General features: G+C 25.4%; 1 protein-coding gene across 3 annotated transcripts in view; it reads right to left on the bottom strand.

Annotated features, from left to right (window-relative positions):
- The window catches only part of LOC117172311 (zinc finger protein 608-like), a 126,652-nt gene that overhangs the window by 49,111 nt on the left and 63,040 nt on the right, over nt 1–14,501 (bottom strand). The window lies entirely within an intron of this gene.

The raw sequence follows: 14,501 nt of genomic DNA, 5'->3' as shown, positions 1-14,501 counted from the left end.
CCGGGTGGATAGAAGGGGGAAGTGAATGAGAGGTTAGAGGGGAAATGTAAAAGGGACAATAGCGGAAGTGTAGAAGGAGCAATAGGGGAAATGGAGAAGGGGTAATGTGACACGTGGAGAAGGTATAACAGGGGAAAGTAGATAAAGTGTAATAAAGGAAGTACAGGAAGGGAGCGGAGGGTAAGGAACTCCCTTTTCGGAAAAAGTTTTTACTCTAATTTGACATTATAGGAGTACCGTTTAACAGGAATCCACAGGCCGAGAGCCACTGTCATCCCCCTCTATTCTGGTTCTCCTCGCGGTCTCGATTATATACCTACGACTCGATATAATTAGCGTGTTTCACTCTGATTTATAATGACGCTTGAGACGCCTACCATCCACGAAGCATACCAAGCGCAAGTGTCTACTCGAACCTTCTTCGGTGTAGGAGAAAGGTGTCTAAGAAGGGCTCCTCTCCTAAGACGCCCCCTCCCCTCCCCATCCCTACTATTCTTATAAGAACACCTTATATTAAACAAGTACGAAGGTATGCATGCTCAGTAGTCTTTGTGACGCCGTTAAATTTTATTCACAAATTGTATAGCTCACAAATTTTAGCACATTTCTAAAATTAAAGCATCGCTTTAAAAATATTTTAATTTTGATTAATTCATACTCTCAATTTTGAGTACCTTTAATTAAATTTCATGCTTTCGGAAGCTCTATGGTATTTCGAGACTTGGCCAATGATTAATTTCGATTCTTTTATTTTAAGAACTAACTGAGGGTTCGAGGTATTTTCAGACTCTAATGAAGCGTGGAACGAGCAAAAAAAGATTAGCTTTCAATAAAGAAAAATACATTTTCAAAGAAATAGTTGATTTAAGAAAAAATAATAATGTTTAATCAAACAGTTTTATTCAAAGCCAAATACTTGAACTATACAATAAAAGAGAAGAATTTTTAAAAAATGCACTTTTAAACATACAGTTGATAGTTAAAAAAAAAAGAATTTCCAACAAGAGAGTTGAATTGGCAAAATAATAATTCAACTTTTAACAAAATAATAGTATTTTTAACTGAAAAAAAAAGAAAATTTAAATAAAGAAATATTTCAGTTGAATTTTTAATCCAAAAAGACGAATTTTTAACCAAAAATGATGACTTTTAACAGAATTGTTGAATTTTTAACTGTGTAATACATTTTTTAACTAAAAATATAATAATCATAGTGAAGCAACTGCAAAAATAGAAATAGAAATACAAGCGAAATAAATTACTGACAAGAATATTGTACCAGCTTGGTAACAAACCTTAATTTTCAAAATTCTTACATTTTCCCTGACCATTAATATTCAATTACCAGAATCTGAATTTTGTAACATTTTTAACATAGAATCTTTTATACACGAAATAAAACAATTTCAATTTTAAATTTAAAGATTTCAAATTGTAGTAAACTGCTTCTCACAAAAATATCCTCACTTCTTGGAGGGCTTTATGATTTATTCAAAGCATTTTTCAAACAAAAATGGTATAGTTAAATTTTCAGTTTAAAAAATCTGATTTTCAACGAAATAGTTTATTATTAAAAATAAAAAGTCTAATATTTTAGAAAAATGTTGACTTTTATACCAGAAAATAAATTTGTACAAGAAAGATCATTTTTTATCAGGAAAGATGAATTTTCAGAGAAATAGTTAAATTCTCAAATAAGGAGAAATTTTCAGTTAAAAAAAATAATTTTCAAGAAAAAATCCGCCTTTAATAGCATAGTTAAATCCTCAACCAGAATTATGAATTTTTAAGAAACGAGATTAATTTTCTACCCAAATAGAAGAATATCCAGCAGAAGAAAATAGAAAGTTGATTTTTAACCGGAAAAGAAAAATTTTCAACAAGAAACTCAATTTTCAATTAGGACCGATAAAATTATATAAATTTTCATTAACAAATGACATCGTAAGATTTTCAATTAAAACAATTAACTTTGAGCAAATAAAACAAATTATCAACCGATTGAATCCCACAAAAAAATACGAATTTTTAACAAAATAGTTAAATTTCCAAATCAATACAATGGTTTAATTTTCTACAAAATTAGTTGCATTTTCAACCAAATAGTTTAATTTCAAAAAAAGGTTGAAATTTGATGCCAAAAAGACGAATTTTCTACAAAACAGTTGCATTTTTAACCCGAAAATATGAATTTTTCAACAAAAAGTTTATTTACGACCGAAAAGATTCATTTTCAACTAAAATAATGAATCTTCAACATCAAAAATTGAATTCTTAACAAAGCATTTAAACCAAGTAGCTGATTTTTCAATAAAAACAAAAAAAGAATTGTCCATTAAACGTAATAATTCATATATATAATTTGTTAAATTTTAAGCAGAGAAAAAAAATGTTCGAAAAAAATCGAATTCCTAGTATTATAGTTAAATTTTCAAATAAATATGAATTTACAACAAAGAAAGTGATTTTTTGGACAACAAGATTAATTTTCTACAAAAAATATGAATTATCAAGAAAATACACGAAAGTTCAACCGAGCACTTGAATTTTCAACTAAAAAAAGATCAATTTTAAACTAAAATCAAAAATCCAACCAAAAATATAACAGTAATTTTTATTTATTTGAAATAATTGCCTATTCGTGCTGTTGTCAAAAATTATTGTCAAAAACTATTTTCGAAAATGTTGAGTCAAGATTTAGGATTGAACTTAAAAAATGCGACGGGGTCCTTCATCACGACAAAAAGCATGCCATCCATCGCAGCTTATTCAGAAATTTCTGGCAAAACAGGACAGCTTATTCAGAAGTTTCTGATGAAACACAGCCTTACGAAACTTCTTCAGCCCCCATACAGTCCTGACATGGCTCCCTATAATATCTAGCTGTTTTTAAAACTGAATTATCATTTAAAAGGAAAACGACTTTAAAACTTTAGGAAATAAACTGTACTTCGAAATTGGACTTCAAGAAGTGCTTCCAAAAGTAGAAGAATCGCTGGAAGACTGATACGACCTGAGTTGTGGAAAAGTGGTAACAACGCCCATTCATCGCAGCTAATTCAGCAATTTCTGGCGTGAAGCAACTTTGACAGCCCCCATTGCACACCTAACCTGACTCCCCGTGATTTTTGTCAGAGCGTAGAGAAAATAAAATAGAAGGCAACGAGGAGGATCGCTGAAAGAAGGAAAAGACGTGATTTGTGGCAAAATGACGATTGGATCCTTCACCGTGACAACGCAGCTACCCATTCATCGCAGTTTATTCAGCAATTTCTGGCGAATCTCCAGCAATTGCACAAACACCCTGTACAACTAAGGCAGTCCCCGTACAGTCCTGATCTGACTCCATGTGATTTCTGGCTGTTTCAAAAATTTAGTTATCTTCGAAAAAGGAGAATGATTTCAAGACGTAGAGAAAATAAAATAGAATGCAATGAAGCGGTTGTTAGGTTTTTCAAAGGTGACTGAATTTTTGGTTTATTTAGATTTCCTAAACTTCCTAAAATTTTTTTAAACCTCTTCGCCTCTTAGCTTAAAAGTTCAACAATTTGGATAAACTCGCCTCCATTCTTAACTGAAAAATCTTTCTTGCTTGAAAATTCAACTTATTAGCTGACAATGCAACTGCTTTTGGTTACAAAATAATTTTGTTTGATGAAAATTCAACCTTTTTTTTATTAGCTTTTTATTGCAAATTCAAGTATTTTATTAAAAGGTCATCTTTTTTTTTGCAGAAAATTCCACTATTTGATAGAAAAGTTGTCCTTTTGAATCAAAAATATATTTTGTTGTTGTTGAGAATTTGACTGTCTTCTAAAAAATTATATTAATCTGAAATTGTTAAAAAAAAATAATATTAATTATATTAAGAATAAAAATCTTTGTCTTAATTAATTTTAAACTTTTAAATATAATCTAATATTTAATAAATTCGATAAATAATTTATTAGTTGTAATTAAGTCAAAATAATCTACTTCATATTCAGAAACACTCCCTCTATTATAATCCAGCAAAGGTTTTGATCTAGGCCATATTTCTCAAATAATTAATTAAATCTCGATGAGATTTTACTTGTTTGTTCCCATTTAAGTCATTTCGTTCTATGAATAAAATAATCAGTTATTTATTTACAAGGAATATAGCGATTAAATCTAGCAGCAACAATTATTTTACCACTTAAGATCATGAATTCAACTCAATTTTCAAAATTTTCAAGCGCTTATGTGATTTTTATTTATTTTTCTGTTTAAATTCGTATTACTGTTAAAACAATAAAAGATGCGCGATTCCCAGAAGGAGCCCCGCTTTATACCAATTAATTATTGCTCTTACGTAAATAATATTCATAACTTTACAACTATCAATAAATGTTTATTTCTTTTTACCTTTTTTAAGCTCATTTCATAATTGACTTAATTTGCTATACTATTTTTTCAGAATAAAAATTTATTACTTTATGAACATGTTTTGAAGTAAAATGGATATGAATTTCATCAAAGAAATAACGAACTTCAATTTTAGCTATTGATTTTATTTCTGAGGTTACCCAGAAGTGGGCACCGCCATATTAAATTAAAAAAAAAATTATTTTCGTAATATTTTAAAAGTATAAAAAACAAACTTTGATGTTTATCTAAAAAATTATTATTTAGTTTATAAATGATCAAAATTATTATTTATTTATCGCAGACTTCTTCACAGTCTTGTCCATATTTCTCGTTTTTTCCTGAATGAATAAAACTTAATAAGAAAATCCAACTATTTTTGGTTGAAAGTTTTTCTTTTTCGTTGAAAAGCCTATTATATTTTTGTTTACAAATTTAATTACTTTGCGAAAATTTTTCATTATTTTTTTGAAACTTTAAATATTTTGCTGAAGTCATCCTTTTTCGTAAAAAATTCAAAGGTTTTTTTTCACTATTTGGTTGAAAACCACATTTTTTGTTGAAAAGGGCAACTTTTGGGTTAAAAATAATTAATCGGTTGTGGTGATGAGTCAATTTATTTTGGGGTTGACACAAAAGTCTAGTTTCAAAATTCTATGAATTTTCCAGATTTTCCAGATCTACTTTTGAAAAGACTTGATCGTTGAAGTATTTTAAAATTATTTTACAAAGGTGTCATATATTTTAAAAGATTTAAAAGAATTCACAAATATTTCAAAGATTTTAGAAGATTTCAACATATGTCACAAAGATTTCAACGATTTCAAAGCATTATAAATTATTCCAAAACATTCCAAAATAATTCAAAAAATTTCAAAAGGTTTTGAAATATTTCAGAAAAATTTTGAAGATTTAAAAACTCTTAAAAATATTTAACAAAAGTTTCAAGGATTTCAAAAACATTAACAATATTAAAAAATATTTCTCAAAGGTTTCAAATGACTTCATAAAGACATAAAAGATTCTAAAAACTTTAGAACAATTAAAAATATTAAAAAATGTTTCACAAAAGTTTCAAGGATTTCAAAAGCTTTCAAATATTTCAGAAGATTTCAAATGATTTCACCGATTTCATAAATATTAAAAAAATTGTCATATGCTTCAAAGATTTTAAAAGCTTTCAAACATTTTACCAAAATTCAAATACTTAAAAATATTTCAGATTTCAAAACATTAGAAAATATTTAAGAATATTTCACAAAGGTTTTCAGAATTTCAACATATTTCACACAGGTTTAAAAAGATATTATAGCATTCCAGGAAGACATCACAGATTCCAAAAGTCATCAGAGCATTAAACAATGTTTTATAAATGTTTCACAGATGTTTCATGGATTTCAAAAGCTTTGAAAGATTTCGCAAAAATTTCAAATGATTTCAATATTTGACAAAGATTTCCAAAAGTTTCATAAAAATTTCAACGATTTGAGAAAGACTTCAAAGATTTCAAGCTATTTCAAAATATTCTACAAAGATGTCAAAATATTTCAGAAAATTTTAAAAGATTTCGAAATATTTCAGAAATACTTTAACGATTTCAAAATTATTAAAAATATTCGAAAATATTTTGCAAAGGTTTCAAAGATTTCGAGGATTTCAAAACTATTCCCAATATTTAAAAACGTTTCACAAAATTTAGAAGAATTTCTAAGGCTTAAAAAAATTTCAAAATAAGTAAAAATTTTGTACACAGGTTGAAAAGATTTTAAACAATTTTACAAAGGCATCAAAGTTTCTAAAAGATTTCAATACATTTTAAAATATTTAAAAACATGTACGTATTTCACGCAGATTTGAAAGATTTAAAAATTTAAAAAAAAATGTACTTAGGTTTTATATATTTGAACAATTTTAAAAATAATTCAAAATATTAAGATATTAAGATATTAAAGATTCCGAGAGATTTCATAATATTAAAAAAAAAATGTCACAAAGATTTTAAAGATTTAAAAATATTTCACACAGATTGCAACAGGTTTTAAAAGAGTTCACAAAGACATAAAAGATTTCAAAATATTTCACACAGTATCAAATGTTTTTAAAAGATTTTACAAAGATATCAAGGATACAAAAGATTTCAAAGATTACAAAACATTTTAAAATATTTCACAAAGATTGTAAGTACTTCAAATATTTCAAATATTTCAAACATGTAAAAAATTTCGAAATATTTGTATACATTTTTAAATATTTTACACAGGTTTCAAAGATTTCAAAACATTCAAAAGTTTTAAAAAAAATTCGAAGTACATAAAAAATATTTTAGAAAGATTTCAATCTCAAAACATTTAAAAATATATATTTGACCAAGGTTTCAACATATTAAAAATAAATGAAATTTTTTCCCACACATTTGAACTTTACAAAGACAGAAATGGATGCGCTTACAAAAATTCCAGTAATTTTTACAAAATCTATGACATCCAGATTTCCCAGAACTTTCTTTCAATTACATGACTTTTCCAGGTCCTTTAGCAACCCTGATTTTTAGAAAAATCATTATTTGGTTGAAGAAAATTGATTTTTTTAAACTAAAAATTTAATTATTCCATTTTTGGTTGAGCACTGACCCTTTTTCTTAAAAATTCAACAAAAAATTGATCCATTTTGTTGGAAAAGCCATATTTTTACGTAAAATCTTTTTAAAATTTTACCTTTTTTATAAAGTAGCTTCAAGTAGTTAAACATAAAAAAAAGTAACTAATATTTATAAATTTCTATGGCTACAGATTCATAATATTTCATTCAGTTGTTTCAAAATACCAGGTGTAGTGATTTTCTGCTTTTTAAAAGGCTTTTTTTTTTTACTTTGTTATCAGAATAAACAGTGGAAAAAAGATTACAGTGTTGATCGAGGCTAAAGAGGAGTTTAAGATACACATTACACAATGTTGTAAAATGTCTTGTGTAAACAAATCTCGGTGAGCTTGGATTCAGTTCAACCCAAAAAAACTTGCACCTCTCGTTTTTTTTCTTTCTTTTTTTTTTCTTAAATCGCTTTTGTGCTGTACTGTTCATTAAACAATAAGTTTTTTTTCAAATATTGCATTTTTTGCTACTCTGGAAACGAAAAAACAATATTTCAGCAAATAGGGAATTAATTTTTAGGCAAACCGTTTCATGAGCAAGCAAATAGTTGAACTTTTAAACAATAAATATGTATTTTCAATACAAAAGGACGAATGTTTTAACGAAAAAGTTGGACCAGTGTATCAACAAAACTAGGATCTTTTTACTTAATTTACTCACAACAAAGTAGTGAAAGTTTAACCAAAATACTTCGATTTTTTACCAAAAAAAATTAATTTTCTACGTAACGATGAATTTTCAACAAGATACATGATTTTTTAAACAAAACAGTTGTATCATTAAACAAACAGAGGAATTTTAACAAAAATTTACTTTCTTTATTAAATGAAAATTAATTTTTATTAAAAATAAAATAATTTCTCAACGAAATAGTTAAATTTTCATCTAGAGGTGAATCTTAAAATAATCACTTTTTAAGCAAATAATTTTCAAACCGAGCAATTCAATTTTCAACCAAAAAGACTCAAGTTTAACCAAAAAAACTGCGTTTTCTACCAAAATAGTTGAATTGACAACCAAATAGTTAAATTTTCAATTAAAATTATAAACTTTTAACAAAAATAATTTTTACAAAAGTGTTACTATTTAAAATAAAGTCATTTATTTTTCAACTAAAAAGTAGAATTATCACCAAAAAAATTGCATTTCTAACTAAAAAGTATGAATTTTGAATCCAAGGAGACTAATTTTCTAAAAAAAATACATGTTTTCATTAAAAATAGTTGAATTTCATCTAGAGAATATAATTTTTCACTGAAAAATATAAATTGCCAATCGACAATGAAATAGTTATATGTTCAGTTAAAAAAATTAATGTTAACCAAAATTCAACCAAATATTTGAGATTTTAAACAGAAAAAGATCAATTTTTTTACCACATAGTAACATTTTTAACTAAAAAAGATAAATCTTAAAAAAAAAAAAAAATGGAATATTATAATTTACAGTGAGAAAAATAAGTTTTCAATCAAAAATAAAACGAACTTTCAAGAAAATAATTAAATTTTCAACCAAAACAATGAATTCGTACCAAAGTAGTTCAACATTAAACCGAGTATTTGAATTTTCAACAAAAAAAAGATTATTTTTATAACCAAATCATTGAATTTTCTACCTAACTAGTTTAATTTACAATAAAATAGTTGATTTTTCAACCAGAAAAAATAAAAAATGAAATAGTAACATTTTCAGTTTCAGAAATTATTTCTTAAAAAAAATGAATTTTTAACCAAAAAATTGAACTCTATATCAGAAAAGTTTTTTTTAAAGTAGCTTAATTTTAAATTTGCAATAAAATATGTAGTTCAATTGTCTACTATATAAGATAATTTATCAGTTAAAAATATATATTTTGAATAAAAAATAAAAATAGTAACATTTTCAGTTAAAAAATTAATTCTAAAAGAAAAAAAGATTAACTTTTAACCAAAAAATTAAACTTTCTACCAAAATATTTAAATTTTAAAAGCAAATAATTGAATTTTTAACGCAGATAATTAATCTTTAACAAGAAAAAAAACTTTTTTTTTTAAAGTAGATGAACTTGATATTTTCAATCAAGTACGAGTTGTAGTTTAATTTTAAACTACAGAAGATAATTTTTGTGATAAAAATATCTTTTTTGAATAAAAAATATAAAGTAATATATTTTCAGTTAATAAAAATTAATTACTAATGAGAAAAAGGATAAATTTGTAACCAAAAAATTAAACTTTCTACCAAAGTAGTTAAATTTACAACCAAATAATTAAATTTGCAACTGAAATGATGAATCTTCAGAAAAAAATTAGAAGTAGTAGCTCAACTTTAAATGAAGCGATAAATTTTTAACTAAAATGATAATTGTACTAAAAAAGATAAATTCTTAACCAAAAATCGAATATTTAAATTTTCAGTTAAGGAAATCAATTATAAAAAAAAACAATTGTCAAGAATATAGTTAAGTCACCATCCAATCAAATTAACTTTTCACAAAGTACTTCTAATTGTAACCAAGTGGTGAAATTTTCCACAACAAAAAAACGAATTTTTAAGAAAACAGTTAAATCTCCATCCAATAAAATTAACTTTTCACAAAGTAGTTCAACTTTCAACCAAGTGGTGAAATTTCCAACAACAAAAAAACGAATTTTTAATAAAATAGTTCAATCTCCATCGAATAAAACTAACTTTTCACAAAGTAGTCCAACTTTAAACCAAGTGGTTACCATACATGTTCAATCAATAAAGGTAACTCTTTCACGAAATAGTCGAAGGTCCAACAGAAAAATTAAATTAATTTAATTTGCATTTATAAACGAAAAAATGGGAAAATTCTTGAAAACGGAGAAAAAGGATTCTGTTCTTTTTGAGGTTTTTGATTTAATTAATTTAATTTTAAGGTTTTTTTCATGTTTTTAATTATCCTAAGATAATATATTTTTCTGAATTAAACTTGGTGCACTTCAACTATTTAATTATTATTTTAAAAAATTATTAATTATTAAATTTCTTAATAAATAAGCTCCAGAAAATTGTTCAAATTTAATATTTAGTTTGGTTAAAAATAATTATTTCAAATTTCCTAAAATCCAGAATTTTCGGGATTCTATTAAGCCTGATCAACTGCTTCAATAAATACCAACTGAAAAGGAATTTTTTTTTTTTTTTTGAGAAAAAAGGACAAAAAATTTATAACAAAACTAAAGTTAAGCGTTAACAATTTCCTGTTATTATCTAATCTAATTAATAATTAAATGCAAAACTAATTCACAGGTTGCTAAAAAATTACGTAAATCTTAAAACATTTTTTTTCCTCAAAAAAATTTGGGAGTTTGAAGACACAGAACAATATAATATACAATTCGATTCAATCTAGATGCAGTATGCAAAACGAAATTCAGGTCGTTTTGTATAACGAAATATGTAAAAAAAAAAAAAAAACTATTTTCCTGAAGAGAAAATAAAATAAAATATAAATATTTTTCAGTAGAGAGCTATTCACGTCGATTGGCGTGATTACACGATTATGAATTCCCGCGAATACCAAACGAGCAATAATTCGATTTTTCATGTGTGTAGAGAATCAACAGCCCTAGGAGCGATCATGTGTAAAACAGGCTCAATTATTCACGTCCCACTGGTTAAATCCCGGTGGCATTAACGAGGCTCAAATAAAGACAAACATATTCCTAATTTTTTTTTTTTTTTTTTAATTAAAAAAATATATATATTTTTCGTCAAAAAAGATATTCTTTCAACATTGTTTAATGCAATACATTTTTCAAAATTCTGAAATATTCAATAATTCACTTTTTACAGGCATTTACATTTACCTAAAATAAAAAAATATTTATGTACCGGAAGTTCCGAATGTTCAAATAAACGAAATATTTTTCTCCATTTCTGCTGTGCCCCTTAATATTGTTTCAATAGGAATTTCAAATATGCATCATAATTCTGTTCCAATAATAAATTATTTCCAATATAAATCAACAATCATTTCAGAACTTCAAGCAAATAAAATATTTGAGAAATGATAGACAAAATACTCAAATATATTTTACGTCGCACATTAAGAAAGCTAATCACAATGTACCTAAATTAATTAAATACATTTTACGTATTATAAGCAAAATAATCATTCAACAGAGTATTATTGATTTTACTTCATTATTGCGCATATTAAGTATTAATAGCCGAGCTATTGTTAAATAGACCTGGATAGTTACAGCTGTTATTTAAAGTAATAATAAAAACACATAAATCACATAATTATCGATGATCGATAAACTTAGGAAATTACTTTTTTACTATATAGATTTTCATATTAAATTAAATTAAATTTTAAGATGGGAAAACATTCTAGAAAATTCATCAAAGGTCTATAATAATTTGCCTATAATCAATTTCTCATAATTTTTTCGCGATTCTAGAAAAATCATTATATAGAAACAATATAAGAGAATCAGTATAGAAATAAAGAATGTTAAAATATTGAAGGAGTTGATGCAACAAGCAGAGAAAGTAGAAAAGAATGATTTATTCATTTATTTAACGCAAGATTTCGACAAATTTAAAAAAAATTTTAAACAAGATTGCTAAACATATCCATGGATTTTAAAGATTTTGAAAGGGTTTTAAGGGATTTTCAAATATTAAAAAAGGTCCAAGAATTTCAAATTTTTTTTTAGGATTTGCCAAGATTTCAAGATATTTCTAGTGAATTTTGGAAAATAAATTAAATCAAATTGAATTAAATGGGATCGCTGGCGATTTCAAAGATTGCAAGAGATTCTTTAAGAACTTTAATGATTCATGACAAATAATTTTTAACAATTTTCCGTGGATTTTGGAAAATTAAATTTCAAGAGATTCCTAGCAATTTCCGAGGTTTTATTAAATCGCCAAGGATTTCAAATATTTCTAGGGATTTTAAAGTTTTCTCTAGAGAACTGTAATGGACTAGTTCTATTAAATTTATATTTAAGGGACTTTAAATGATTTACACTTTAAGAATTTACGATTAAAAATTATACAACTTAAACTCCTTAAAGTTTTACAACTAAAAATTTTTAAATTCATCTATTTGGAAGATTTAGAATTGAAGTCTTAACTATGAACTTTAAAATATTCAACTTAAGCATTAAAAATTTAAATTACATCATTTATAATCATACAGATTAAAAATTGAAGGATCTTCAACTGTAAATCTTACAAATGAACTATTCCAGAAAACAAAACCGTTTAAAATTACAGACCATTAAATTTAAAATAATTAATAACTAAATAATTAGCAATTCTATATTTTAAAAATAAATAATTTGAAATTGTTATTCAAAATTGTTTAAATTGGAATTCTAAATCTTTAACGTAAAGATTTTTAATTTGTTCATTTAAAAATTAAAAATTATGCAAGTTTAAGTTTAATGATTAAAAATCTTTAAAATATTCAAGCTAATTACGAAAAAAAAAAATCACATCATTTTAAATCACAAATATTTAAACTTGATGGTTCTTCAATTGCGAATCTTCAAGGAAGACTTATTTCAAAAATATTTTCACAATTTTTATGATTTTAAATTAAATAAGAATGTGCCCGCGCGGCAGGAAGATTTTTTAAATATACACATTTCTCCTTTCCATCCTCTCAAAAATCAAACAATAAACAAATAAAAGGAAATAAACAATAAAAATACAAAAATTCACATATGACAAAATAACCATAAGAATTACGAAAATAATACTTTTCTCATAAGCAGCTGCTTGTTGATAAAAAACATTGCGAAAATACGGTAATTAAAACAAAGTTTCCGTCCTGCTCTGTGAATGAAATATCAAAAATAAAGTGAATTTTCAAGGTGAATATTCAAACTAAAAAGACGAATTTTCATTAAAAACTGAATGGTCAACCAAATAAGTAAAATTTAAACCAAATTGTGGATTTTTTTTAACCGATAAGACGATTTTCTTAGAAAAGAATATTAAAATATATATATATATATTTTCAACAACAAAATTTAATTTGTAATTAAATAGTTACAACATTTCTAACCCCAAAAAGACTCCAACCAAGAAATATGACATTTTTAACATAAAAACTGTTGTATTTTCACTCTCAAGAAGATTAATTTTAAACTGAGAAGGCTAATGTTCCAAAAACGACGAACTGCCAACAAAATAGTTGAATCCTCAATCAAAACAGATTTATTTTCAACAAAAAAGATGAATTATTAACCAAAATATATGAATTTTCAATTAAAATTATGAATATTAAAAAAATAAATTTTTAACAAATGAGCAAATAGTAGAATTTTCAACCAAATCGTAAAATTTCCAGCCCGAATGGGTAAATTTTCTATAAACAATTGAGTTTTCAACAAAAAAGTTAATTTTCGACAAAACATTTTACCGTAAAAAAAAATTGCAACTGAAACATATTTTTCTGTCAAGAAAGGTCATTTTTTTAAAACAAATCGCTTAATTGTCAAGCCAAAAAAGCAAATATTCCAAATAGCAATTGAATTTTTAAACAGAAAAGTAAATTTCCCACAAAATAATAAAATTTTAAACATAAAAATCAAATGTTCAACCGAGAGGGATAAATTCTTTACCAAAAATATAATAATAGACTTTCCAATTAAAAAGAATTGACGGATGACAGTACAGAATAAGATAACAAACAAAATTAGAATTTTTCAGGAAAGGGAAAAAAACATTCTGTAAAATCGAAATAAACTTTTAAAGATAATCGAAAAGTAAATCGAAAATAAAAACACACTTTGGATAAACACTGAGTCTTCGCATGGTACTTTTTTTTCAGTTTAAAATTTCACACATTTTGAAAAAAGGCTTTAGGTGGCGATTAAAAACCAATAGTGCAATTTTTACAAAAATAAAAAAATAAAGCATGCCTTTTTCAAGGAATATCGATGCTGAAGGAAATAAATCAAGTACTACTAGGCTAAATTGTTAAGGAATATTACAATTTTTTTTGTTGCTACATATATTAAAAAAAAAGTTTACAAAAAATACTTTTAACGCATAGTGTATTTGATTTTAAAAATAAATTTTCATGTAATAAATCCTATTTCGCAAAAATGCTGGTTATCTATTTCTGTAATGCCGCCCTTTAATTGGCTTTTAACGTTTCAACCAAAAGCTGAAATTTCAATAAAAAAAAAAAGGACGAAATTTCTATCCAAGAAGACAAATTTTTAAAACAAAAAGTTGAATAAACCATCAGCTAACTGCTAAACTATTCCTGACAAGGTGAAATCGCTTCAATTAAACGCCTTTAGATTTGATAAAACTTGCATAGGCAAAGAACCCATTAATACATACATATTCATCGAGCAGGAAGAGTTCAAATGTTAAAGGTGGCGGAAGTTCATTCGTGTAATGAATAGAAATTGAAGCCTAAAAGAATCGACCAATCGAACTAACCAATCGTTCCTTAAATTATCTTTCAAGACGGACGGACAGTC

Source organism: Belonocnema kinseyi, chromosome 5 (assembly GCF_010883055.1).
Source record: "Belonocnema kinseyi isolate 2016_QV_RU_SX_M_011 chromosome 5, B_treatae_v1, whole genome shotgun sequence".
In the NCBI taxonomy this organism is placed as follows: domain Eukaryota; kingdom Metazoa; phylum Arthropoda; class Insecta; order Hymenoptera; family Cynipidae; genus Belonocnema; species Belonocnema kinseyi.
Note: the sequence above shows the minus strand (reverse complement) of the source record. Positions and strands in the feature narration are given on the sequence as shown.